The sequence below is a fragment of the Lissotriton vulgaris genome, chromosome 3_1 (assembly GCF_964263255.1).
Source record: "Lissotriton vulgaris chromosome 3_1, aLisVul1.2, whole genome shotgun sequence".
Classification (NCBI taxonomy): Eukaryota; Metazoa; Chordata; class Amphibia; order Caudata; family Salamandridae; genus Lissotriton; species Lissotriton vulgaris.
Window position 1 is genome coordinate 795,219,873 of NC_141689.1, and position 12,519 is coordinate 795,232,391.

Sequence of the window (12,519 nt, forward strand, 5' to 3'; positions counted from 1 at the left end):
GTTTATAGTAGTTAAATAATGCAGTTTCTTTCGGTTCTTAAATATTAGATTAAGACATCTGCGCACCAGCTTCGGAATGCCACATAGAGATGCATGAAAAGAATAACGTGCATAATGAGCAAGGAAACTGGGGGGACAAATACACACAGCAATTAGGTCCACATATTGCTCACTGTTGATGGAAGGTGATGATGGCAAAGTGTGAACAACCCCTTGGTTGCCTCGCCTGTGTATGATGTAGAAAGGCGCCAATTGAATATTGACTGCAAAAACATCAATTGGATCATTAGCAGGTACCTTTCAAATTCATGTTTTGTGCAAAAGCAGATATAGTTCAGTAGTAAATATGCAAATGTGTGATTTTCTTGTCAAACCATGACAGGACAGTCGAGAGTAAATTGCACCACGAGAGCAAAAAAATAAAACAAATGGGAAGAGGAGAAAAGGATTATTGAACCCCAAGCACAAAATACTCTATTAAATAAAGGGGGAAGGAGAAGTGGGAAGAACAGGCTCTACTCCTGTTAAAGTCGGAGTACAAGGGATCCAGTCACCGTCCCTTCTGGTTGCGTGTCAGTAGATCGATAGAAAAACATTGTCTGACAGAAATCGTGTGTCCCAAATACAGTTATCAAAAGTATCATCTCATCAGATGTATATTTTCTGGCGATATTTTTGCAAACCATATTTCAAACTCTATATTTTTGTCGGGGTATTTCGATCGTAATTCTCTTGGACCATATCCCCCTCTTTTATGAAATGTGGTGAAATGATGGAAAGTGTTTTGATTGTAAAACTTTACACATGGACCCACCCTTCAGCAGAGACAGTTTCCTGTGACCCCGTTGGAGCCGCAAGTCTGCGGGGAAACTTTTCGTGACCTCCTGAATACATATGCATTAGGAACATTTGCATATCATTAATTTCATTGAAGAGTATTTTACATGGTTTTTGCCATTCTGAAAACCTGACTGCTCTGTGCTATAGGAAGGGTCGACGAGCACAGTCATTGATTGATGGAACATATAGAGACAATTGGACTGTCAACTTGGGAGGCGTAGGATGCTTCACTACAGGAAATGCCATTACCATGTGGAGGGAGTTGGAAGGAGGGTACACACCTGATTCTAACTTTAGCATTTAAGATGTTGTCTTGAGCACTGAGGCTCTCACTGCTTGACAAGCTCAGTCGATTAGGACATGCTGGATCGCCTGCAGCTGCACAGAGATTGCGTTCTTTCTAGTACCCGGTGTATAAATAGGTATAAAAGGGAATTAATGGCTGTTAAACACTCTCTTGCATCCCGTGCTGGTCCCATAAGTGGTTCCCAGAACAGATTAGTGATCAAGTGTTGAGTTTTAGCGACTTACTGACTTTGCGTCGGTGACTGTGCTGCATTGAGGCGATGGCAAAAATATATTATTTTCAGTGTCTCCAACTTCACGCTGAGGTGATTGCTACCTATACTCTAGCCAGCCTATGTTTGGCAGTACATGTACAAACCTGTGAGCATATGTGCAGACATGTCTTGCTCCATGCGTCCGGGAAGGTGTTAGTGACCAACATTGCTGCTAGCGGTTACATGTATAAATAATTGTAATATTACCCACCAGTCGAAGCTGGTAGGTTGATTGTCTTTGTCATTGCTGCCTTTTATTTTATTCAGGCGTGGGCTTAATGGGTGAACACTATAACTTATATTGCACGTGTGATGAAAAGCACTTAACTAAGGGTTCTCTGGAACATTACTCATGGAAGGGAAGATGGAGCCTTCAACCATGACGTCAAGCATTAAAATGAAGAAACGCGCTCTGGTGTCCACGGCCTCACAGCTGTCCAGGGGAGGAGTCCTGCACTGGACATTTGATTTTCAGGGCTCCTGTGTTTTGGACAGATCTCAGCTGCTCCAGAGAACAAGCATTTACAATGCAATGGTCTCGGCATTATTAAAGGTAGAGCTATTGGCATTGCTGTTGACTTTTTTTTTTATTCATAAATAAATGGCATTGTCATTTACATTGCCAATAGCGTAATCGCTCGCAAATGCAGGACCTATTGCATTTACACCCACACAGAGCCACACACACAAAGCCACCCACACACACATACAGAGCCGCACACACAGAGCCTCCACACACACCCAACGCCCCCCCACACACACCCAACGCCCCACACACACAACCAACGCCCCACACACACCCAGAGCCCCACACACACACCCAGAGACCACCACACACACACCCAGAGACCACCACACACACACCCAGAGCCCCCCACACACACCCAGAGCCACACACACACCCACACACCCAGAGCCACACACACACCCACACACCAAGAGCCACACACACACCCACACACCAAGAGCCACACACCCACACACCCAGAGCCACACACACCCACACACCCAGAGCCACACACACCCACACACCCAGAGTAACACACACCCACACACCCAGAGACACACACCCACACCCAGAGACACACACCCAGAGCCACACACACCCACCCAGAGCCACACACACCCAGAGACCACCACACACACCCAGAGACCCCCCCCACACACACCCAGAGCCCCACACACACACCCCCAGAGCCCCACACACCCAGAGCCCCACACACACACACCCAGAGCCCCCCGCACACACCCAGAGCCCCCCGCACACACCCAGAGCCCCCCGCACACACCCAGAGCCCACACACACACACCCAGAGCCCACACACACACACCCAGAGCCCACACACACACACCCAGAGCCCACACACACACCCAGAGCCCACACACACACCCAGAGCCCACACAAACACACCCACACACCAAGAGCCACACACACACCCACACACCAAGAGCCACACACACCCACACACCCAGAGCCACACACACCCACACACCCAGAGCCACACACACCCACACACCCAGAGTAACACACACCCACACACCCAGAGACACACACCCAGAGACACACACCCAGAGCCACACACACCCACCCAGAGCCACACACACCCAGAGACCACCACACACACCCAGAGACCCCCCACACACACACCCAGAGCCCCACACACACACACCCAGAGCCCCACACACACACACCCAGAGCCCCACACACACACACCCAGAGCCCCCCGCACACACCCAGAGCCCCCCGCACACACCCAGAGCCCACACACACACACCCAGAGCCCACACACACACACCCAGAGCCCACACACACACACCCAGAGCCCACACACACACACCCAGAGCCCACACACACACACCCAGAGCCCACACACACACCCAGAGCCCACACACACACCCAGAGCCCACACAAACACCCAGAGCCACACACACAGGAGAGCAAGCAGAGCGAGGGGGCAGGGGAGCAAGCACAGCCAGTGTGCAGGGGAGCAAGCTCAGCCAGGGGGCAGGGGAGCAAGCACAGCCAGGGGGCAGGAGAGCCAGCACAGCGAACTTAAAGGAAGGCACGGATACACACACTTGATTACAGGTATTATCATTCTTTTAGCACAAAAAAGGTGGAGGTAAAGGGATCAGAAGGAAAAAGCGAAGGAAGAAGAGAAAAAATGGAGAGAGAGGAGGAGAGCGACAATGGGAGCAGGGAGAGTGGAGGAGGTAGACAAAAGGAGGTGAGAGGGAAAGAGATAATAAAAAGAATGGGTATGGTTGAGATTGGAGGAGAGAGATGGCCAAAAGCAGAAATGGAAGGGAAAATGCTACGTTCTAATCGAAAGAGGCCCACTTCACCTTTCACCCCAATTAGGCAGACAAGAACAGTTTCAAACATGGTAAATAATAAATTAGCAATAGAGCAACATGCAGGCATGCCAGGACACTACAAAACTTCTGTGAATTACAGTGATTTTTGTACCCGACCGGCACCCACTGTGACATCTGCCGATAGTGCGCTCTCTTTTGGAATTACATAATCACACACGCACAGGCTTCATTGCAGCACCCCACGACTCCCACTTACTTCTCAAAGCTGCAGGAGCTCGAGCCACCGCAGCATCACACAGCCTCCTCAGAGAGTCTTCTGGGCCAGGCCTAGACTCGGGTCACATGACTATAGTCATAGTGTCAAGAAGGGCGGTATTTCAGCGCTGGTTTTTAATTTTTAACAGGTCTGCGAATGGCGAGCCCCGCACCTCTTGAAGCCCTGTATAAACTACTACTGCAGCAGCCGTGCTTAGAAGCTTGTTTACACAGTCCCATTAGAAGACTAGCAGCCCTGCTTATGAGCTTGTTTACACAGTCCCGATAGAAGAGTAGCAGCCCTGCTTAGAATTATGTTTACACTGTCCCATTAGAAGAGAAGCAACCCTGCTTAGAATTTACTTTACATCGTCCATTAGAAGAGCAGCAGCCCTGTTTTGAGAAGTGCTTACGTGCGAAAGAGGGAAAGCAAATGCAATGAGAAGTGCGGCTGCTAGTATGCGAGGTCTGCTGAGAAGTGCTCGTGACAGTACACAGATCTGCTGAGAAATGCAGGAGCTAGCATACCAATGGAGCTGAGAAGTGCAGGTACTAGTATGCAAGACCTGCTGAGAAGTGATGGGTCTAGTGCAGCAGATCTGCTTAGAAGTGCAGGTGCGAAGCCTTTGACCGGAAGTGCCGGGCACTGAAAGCTTGGCAGTATCGGCCCTGCCACTCCCCCTCGATGGAATGAAGGGAACTGCGGGGGGTGAGCTGTAAAAGCTTCGCAACAAAAATTGTTTTTGTTCTTTTTTTCAAGACACAAGTCGTAAATGCGTTACGCTACTTCTGAAGTTCCAAGAGTCATCACAGCGCTGGCAAAAAGGAGGTGGACCTGCCTCTACGCCAGGAAGGTGAGACCAGGAGAAAGGAAGTGCAAAAGGTGATTTTCACTGAAACTCTGCCCGGGTGACAACTGAGGGCCTCTCACCGCTCCACAGGTCTGCGAGCATTAAACACCTCATACATTAAAGCATGCCTTCCGAGAGACTGCAGACCGAACTAACAGGCGGCAAAGTTTACTGGAACACCTGCCAAAACGTGCACACTCGAGTAATGGCGCTCACTGCCAGACCTGCACAAATGGGCGCCCGTTTTAAGAAAGCGGTCCTTTACTGTGCTAATGATAGCAACAACCTGGCATTCTTCGAGCGGATTCACTGGGAAAGGTCCGTGCCCATGACTCAACGGGGGGGGGGGGGTGCAAGGGCTGTACCCTACCCGTTACTTCTACGAGGCAGGCAGACAGACACAAGATTGTCAACTCAGTGCTGCTCCTCGAGGAGCGAAAGTCGGGTAGACGGGTGTGTGGCTGGCTCTTCCCCAGCTCTGCCGGCCGTCCTGTGACCTCACTAAGTCCCTGAAGACTATAACAAGCATTTACAATGCAACGGAGCAGGATTGTGACGAGGTGGTCCTGGCTGCGCTGCTGTCCGGTGCGGAGGGAAATGGTGTATAACGCCGTTGGAAGATGAAGGCTCAACATGGCGGCGCCAGATGAGGGTGGTGAAAGCGCGCTCCCGGGGCGAGCGGACGGGAAGCAAACACCCTTGCGAGCAGATCGGAGCAGTACAAAGATCCCATCCCACCATCTATGTTTGTCCTGTGTATGTTCAGCAAACACGTACAGCCACATTTGAAAAACAAAAGACTATTTACTTACAATGTGAAATTTTGCGTCGCCCCATCCTAACTCTTGGGCACTTTGCTGGCGTGTTGTCTTGTTTCTTATTACAAATAAAAGCATCAATTTCATGTTCAGCAAGGGTCAATTCGCGGAATCGATTCGGGTAAAAGCGAAGGATAACCTGAGCTTGTGTCTTGATTATCTTAGTTAAGCTTTACAGTCTTTTCCAGTGACTGGGGGAACTTTTGTTTATAGATTTAGGAGAAGGAAGAAGGCATCCTCAAAATCATTATTAAATTTGACACTTGAAAGAGCGTATCTGTTTCCAAATCTTACATGTCGGAGGCTTGCACTTCAGAATTGGAATCAGAGCCAGTATCGGCTGCTTTATCAGATATATTCGGAGTTCATCTACGTCTGCAGGCATTTTTCCTTTTGAATTTTCAGGCTCAAACCATACATACACAAGTTATGCGCTTTGTATCAATAAGATTATGTGAGAAGCAAATACTGTGCAGTTCTTAGATAACCGCTAATTTTAAGAAAGGGAAAAGTTGACTTTCGGGACGTAGACTGTCGGATTAAAGAGACGGCGGTCGCAGGACATCATTTTTTTTTTAGCTCAATCCTTTCAAAATTAAAAGATGCACAGTGCAATGAGATAGTTGGGGCACAAACAGGGGTGCAGGAGCACTACAAACGGGGGCAGAGGCAGAGGCTCGAGCCTCACCCTCACTGCGGTGAAAAGAAAAAAAGGCTGCCGCTGCTCCTCGAGGAGCGAAAGTCGGGTGTGTGGCTGACTCTTCCCCAGCTCTGCCGGCCGTCCTGTGATCTCACTAAGTCCCTGAAGACTTACAATGCAACGGAGCAGGATTGTGACGAGGTGGTCCTGGCTGCGCTGCTGTCCGGCGCGGAGGGAAATGGTGTATAACGCCGTTGGAAGATGAAGGCTCAACATGGCGGCGCCAGATGAGGGTGGTGAAAGCGCGCTCCCGGGGCGAGCGGACGGGAAGCAAACACCCTTGCGAGCAGATCGGAGCAGTACAAAGATCCCATCCCACCATCTATGTTTGTCCTGTGTATGTTCAGCAAACACGTACAGCCACATTTGAAAAACAAAAGAGCTATTTACTTACAATGTGAAGTTTTGCGTCGCCCCATCCTAACTCTTGGGCACTTTGCTGACGTGTTGTCCTGTGACTTTCGGGACGTAGACTGTCGGGTTACAGAGACGGCGGTCGCAGCACATCATTTTTTTTTAGCTCAATCCTTTCAAAATTAAAAGATGCACAGTGCAATGAGATAGTTGGGGCACAAACAGGGGTGCAGGAGCACTACAAACGGGGGCAGAGGCAGAGACTCGAGCCTCACCCTCACTGCGGGGAAAAGAAAATGGCTGCCGAAGGGTTCTGAATTTTTCGGAATTGGGGGCGTGGTTTTGATGTTCTGAGTGACGGACAACGTCACTGTCTAAAGAACATCAAAAATTACGCCCCCAAATCCGAAAAGGACGGGGCTACATCGGAGTGACTGATCTCTCCTCCAATGGCTGGCCTCCGTTTAGGAAGCCAGCCAATGAAGGAGAGATGGGGCACGGAGGTGGGACCTTAGCCGCTACTCAGACTCATTAAATCTCCGGCCTAAGACTGCGCAAGCGCAGCCTTTTAGGCCTTCGACCTAAAAATAACCTCACAGGCAGAACGGAGGAACTGGGACTGCGCTCATAGTGGGGAGGGTATCTCCACGTCTGCCCGGACGGAGGGCCAGGGCCGCAAGGCATATACTACTGGTAAGAGAAAAAACTCTCCTTCGCCTTTCACAGTTCACCACATGCCCAAGACACCTCTGGCTGCCCAGTGCCAAAGAGGTGCAGGCCGGGAATGTTCACGTGTGCTCCTGAGCACCCAGAGGGGCGGGAAAGAGAAGGATTTGTGGGCAGTAAAGCCAACTTGGAACGGTCAGTGCTTTCCTTTAATGAGATGGGCTGTGAGATTTATTTGGACTCCACTGTGGAGGAATTGTACATCTTTTGTATTTCTATTAGCAGCATACTTGAAATACGTTGCTAACAGCACCTGCCGCTCTCTGCGAACCTCTGCTATACCTGAATGCTGACTGGCAGTATAATCTAATAAATGGATGGCCTGGTACATGTTCAGCTCAGTTTTCAGCTTGCTTCCAACCAGCGTTGATTTACCGTGCCCACTCCACAGATGTCATTTAACACAAGATGGCTGCGCCTACGCAGCACTTCCTGGAGTGGGATAGCCATGCGAGTCTTTGCCTATGACCCCGTGAAACACTGCTCGAAGCCCTTATCCCAGGCATCCACGCCATTCCCAAGGGTTACCTTGACCTTGAAAGGCCTCACGCTCTGAAGCAGCTTAGACGGCAAGAAGCGAGGGACAGTATCGCAAATGCAGAACAATGAGCCCCTGACTAACATGGCCGCTTCCTCATACCCAAGACCCCTCGTATTCTGAATTTCCAGGAGCCTTGCTTATTTTCATAAGATTATGCAAGGACTCCCGTGTCAGCATCACTGTGCACTGATGGTAACATATTTCAGTTTGTAAATAGACCAAGTGCTCAAACACACTGACCAGACAGAAGGGGAAGCGATCCCGCTGACCAATCAGCCAATGAGGACGTTTTTTTCGTTGCTGGAGTCCAGAACTAGCACATTCACTGCAGGGTCACCCGTTTAGCCCGTGTAGCTGTAGCCCTGGATTCCTTTGTCTGCAAAACACCCCCTTGAGGGGCATGTCTGGTTGAGCGGGCTTACAGTCGGGTCCAGAATGTAAAAAGTATTCACAGGCTTTAAACAGCAACAAGGACATTCTTGGTGCCTCCACCTGGTCATTGGGGTCATGGAACCCTCTTTTCATGTCTTTCTTTTTTTTAAATATGTTTTTATAAAGCACAGACTTGACCCTTGTGGGCCTAAGAGCACCGGGCAGTTTGGTTCCTGCACAATTCAGTAACGGACAACGTAACTCTCACCGGTTAATACCAACCTTTCCTCATCAGGCAGTTTATTTACACTGTGCTATCACTGATGCGCACAGCAAAATCATCTATCTCAAATGCAACAGTCATCAGGGTTCACACCTAATCAAATCTCACTCATGCGGGCTCTTGTGACGCACTCACAACTGAGTTATTAGACTCCATCTTTTGCCCCTCTTTGAGGGCCGGGTCATCTCCATCTTCCCTTGGGGACACCCAGGCGTGTACAGTCTTGCTCTCGAGTGTCAGTAGGGTAGCAGCAAGGAATCATGAGCTGGTGTGATGGATCCCTCCTGGGACCACCTAAAACATGCGTGCATAGATTCCCTCCCTCAGATGTCTTGCCGGATGTCCAAGACCCCCCAAGACAATGCAGCAGTGTCTCACCCAATGTCCTAACCCACCCATCAGTAGCCCTGTCAGTGGTGCCAGCAGTGTGTTGTCCATTCATTGAATAATCAGATGTCAGTGTGTCCAGTTTTCTGTGATGTCTCACCTTCTGCTTTACATAAATGGGGTAACCCTGTGTCCCTCAGAACCTGGGTAAGCGTGGTTAAGAACAAAGTGGTTCTGTTGGGTAGCGAAAAATTGCTTTAAAGAAAGGCCAGATCAGCTCATTACACATTAAATAAACCTCTCTGAAAACAGCTGAAATTAAAGTCTTTATATGGGTAAAAAGCAATCACTAGGTTTAAACGTAAGAAACACGGTGGCGCTTGTTTCTCTTTTCTTGCCCCCTCCATTTGGAACTCTCTTCCCCTCTCTATCCGCCTCACTCCGAACTATATCACTTTCCGCAAACTTCTGAAGACTCACCTGTTCCTTCTTGCCTACGACTAGCCTCTTTCACCCCCTGCATCGCCCCCACACCTGTCTCTGAGCGCCATGAAACCAATTGGTGTACGTGCGCGGTAACAAGCATTTTTAACATAACATAACATAACATAACATAACTATACACAAGAATTACTTCATTCCGTGATGACACAAGTTTCAAATAGATGGTAAACCGTTACGAAAACATGTGATAAATGTGACTGTTGGTGAACAAAGTGATCAGTGCATTGAATTCAGTGACACATATATACAAATTATACAAGGGGAATTAGAAAGGCCAGAGTGTTGAGTTAATACCCCAAGGAGACAAGAGGTAGCTGTGCAAGTTCCTGGAGTTATCTTGACCAATATTCCGGACGTGCTGCTCACACTGACTCACTCGGGGTTGACCCATTGGCTACCGACCAGGCTGTGATATTTCCACCTGTTCCCAATACCTTCCCCTGTCTTGATAAAGACCCGCCGTGACCACCAACTGGGGCGCCTTAGGGTCGAAACGTCGACGCTCAATATTGGTCAAGATAACTCCAGGAACTTGCACAGCTACCTCTTGTCTCCTTGGAGTATTAACTCAACACTCTGGCCTTTCTAATTCCCCTTGTATAATTTGTATATATGTGTCACTGAATTCAATGCACTGATCATTTTGTTCACCAACAGTCACGTTTATCACATGTTTTCGTAACGGTTTACCATCTATTTGAAACTTGTGTCATCACGGAATGAAGTAATTCTTGTGTATAGTGATTGCTTTTTACCCATATAAAGACTTTAATTTCAGCTGTTTTCAGAGAGGTTTATTTAATGAGTAATGAGCTGATCTGGCCTTTCTTTAAAGCAATTTTCCGTCTCTCCTTCTGCACCGCACACCTCAGTGATATGGGTTGGAGGGGCTGGTGCCCCAGTGGAATGCCCTGTCAGTGGCTCCAACCTAGCGTAGTGACAGACCGCCCTGCCCATCAATCCCCGAAGGTCTGACCCACTTTTCAAGAGAGGCCCTTTCCTTTCTCATGTCCCATTCAAAAGAAGGTCTTCTCTCCATTATCTCCCCCAGGCTGTGGTAGCGGTGCCAAGGCCTCGCAAGCAGCTTGGTTTCTTGTGAGCTCCATTCTCTGTATTGACTAATCTGCTCCTGGTCACTGCAATCTTTCAGGACATTCAGTCTCATTCACACCCCTGCAGGAGTACACAGTCACCTCTATCAGTCTTTCCCGACTCGATTCAGTCATATCTAGTTACCTAATTCTTCCATCTGAGGTTCGCCCTGGGCTCACTACCGGTGGATGCTCATAGGCCTGCAGAACCACTGCACCTGCTCCAGACCTACTCTGCATGTTTCATCATTCAATAGGGAAGACGACCATTCACATCTGCTTTCTAAATATATGGAAAGAAGACTCTGTGCCTACTGTAAGAATTTACTCTTGGCTTCTTCTTCTGTCATGTCCTTGTCGGACACTGTACGCTATGGTATATCTAAAAGGCTTCGGTTAAGGTCGCTTTTTTCCCAAGCCCTCCTTCTTGCTCGAGCCTTGCAGTTATACAACCAGTTTCATATCCCCCTGCCTCCTCTGGTAGCTCATTTCAGAGTTCCAGCAGCATCCGACAAAGATACCCTGTTTCCTTCCCATCGCCCCTCGTTGCTCGCGATGACCGAGCTGTAATATTCACTTTGACATGCCTACAGCACTTTAACAATGTCATCAGGGGAACTCCAGCTCCACTATAGAAAAATGTAGGCCAAGATGGTTCCTTCCAAGGCCAGGAGTGTGCAGTGTGTACAAGGAGGGCATTCATCAGACATAGATAAACCCTTAATAGGATTCCCGTCATTGTGTATGTGCAGTGATCGATTCTGAATGTAGCGTCAATCACAGCCTGGGGCGCCATCTTGGCCTCTTAACTCCACTCTAAGAAAATAGGGCTGCTGTCTGCCTCGCTGCCTTGCCCAGGAGGCGATGTGGTGTAAACAATGATGTCCCAGCTACCCACAGAGCACGTGGTCAGCACAGGGACGACTACAGTAGTACGCGTGCACAAGCCTTTGTGCTATCGCATCATGAACTACTGCTGCCAGGTTTTTCATTTCAGGAAATGTCTGCATCATGGCATTGCCTTTATGCATTATGCCAGGAAGCATTTTTTTGAGCTTCACAAAACTCCTTGTTTGGCTTCATTAAACCGAAAGTATTCATTTTGGCTGCATGAAAATCATGACCAGGAATCCCTTAGGCACTTTCAGCAGTTCAGGGAAGTGAAGGACTAGGTTTTCATTGTTCACACGGGCACTGCTTGGAAAGGGTAGAAACATTTGAAAATGTAATAGTAGATACGCGTTCATTGATTGAAACCCCAGTCATAGCCTCAAAGTGCGAGTAACTTTTTGTACTGTTTTATCAACGTGAGAAGGGATTTGAACTTCTAGCCAGCCACTTGCCCACAGATGTCTGCAGTCAGTGAATTAAGGCCATCTGCTACTGGCTTTAAGATTACCACCCTCTGATGTGTAAAATTAGTTTGCAGAATTTGGATATCAGATAAAAATGTGCCCCAGGGTGTATAACATCCGATTTCTTCAACTTGTCAAGAGTATTGGACTTCTAGTTGCACCTTGAGCCTTGCCTTTCATCCCTAACCCTGCTCCCTCAAGCCTGTCACTCCCATGCCCTGAGCTTGGTGCATGAAAGCTCTAGGACCAGTGAGTGGTAGCTTCAATCTCTGCCCGTGAGTGTATCGCTGCTCCCACAACATTGCGTCATGGTCACTGGAAGTACCAGTTGATTGTGTGTCACACTCCTGGTAGAAGGGCACTGATATGCAGCCCATCTCTCATCCTCCAGCGCCATCGGTATCAGTGTGGGCAGTCCAGATAGGGGGAGAGGAAGGGGCATGGGGACTAAAACACAGGGGCAGCTACAGAGGACCAGCCTAGCCGCAGGGCACTGCGCTGTGTACATCAGAAATACTTAAAACTCCCCCAGAACCTCCTTCATCTATGAACTCATTATGCCACAATTAAGGGGAAAACTCTAAATGGGAATGTGAAATGCTGATCTTTGTAAAACGTACTCC

General features: G+C 48.7%; 1 protein-coding gene across 1 annotated transcript in view; it reads left to right on the forward strand.

The window, feature by feature from the left end:
* MEGF10 (multiple EGF like domains 10) overlaps positions 1-12,519 on the forward strand; it is a 302,219-nt gene that overhangs the window by 151,890 nt on the left and 137,810 nt on the right. The gene's annotated exons all lie outside the window — the stretch shown is intronic.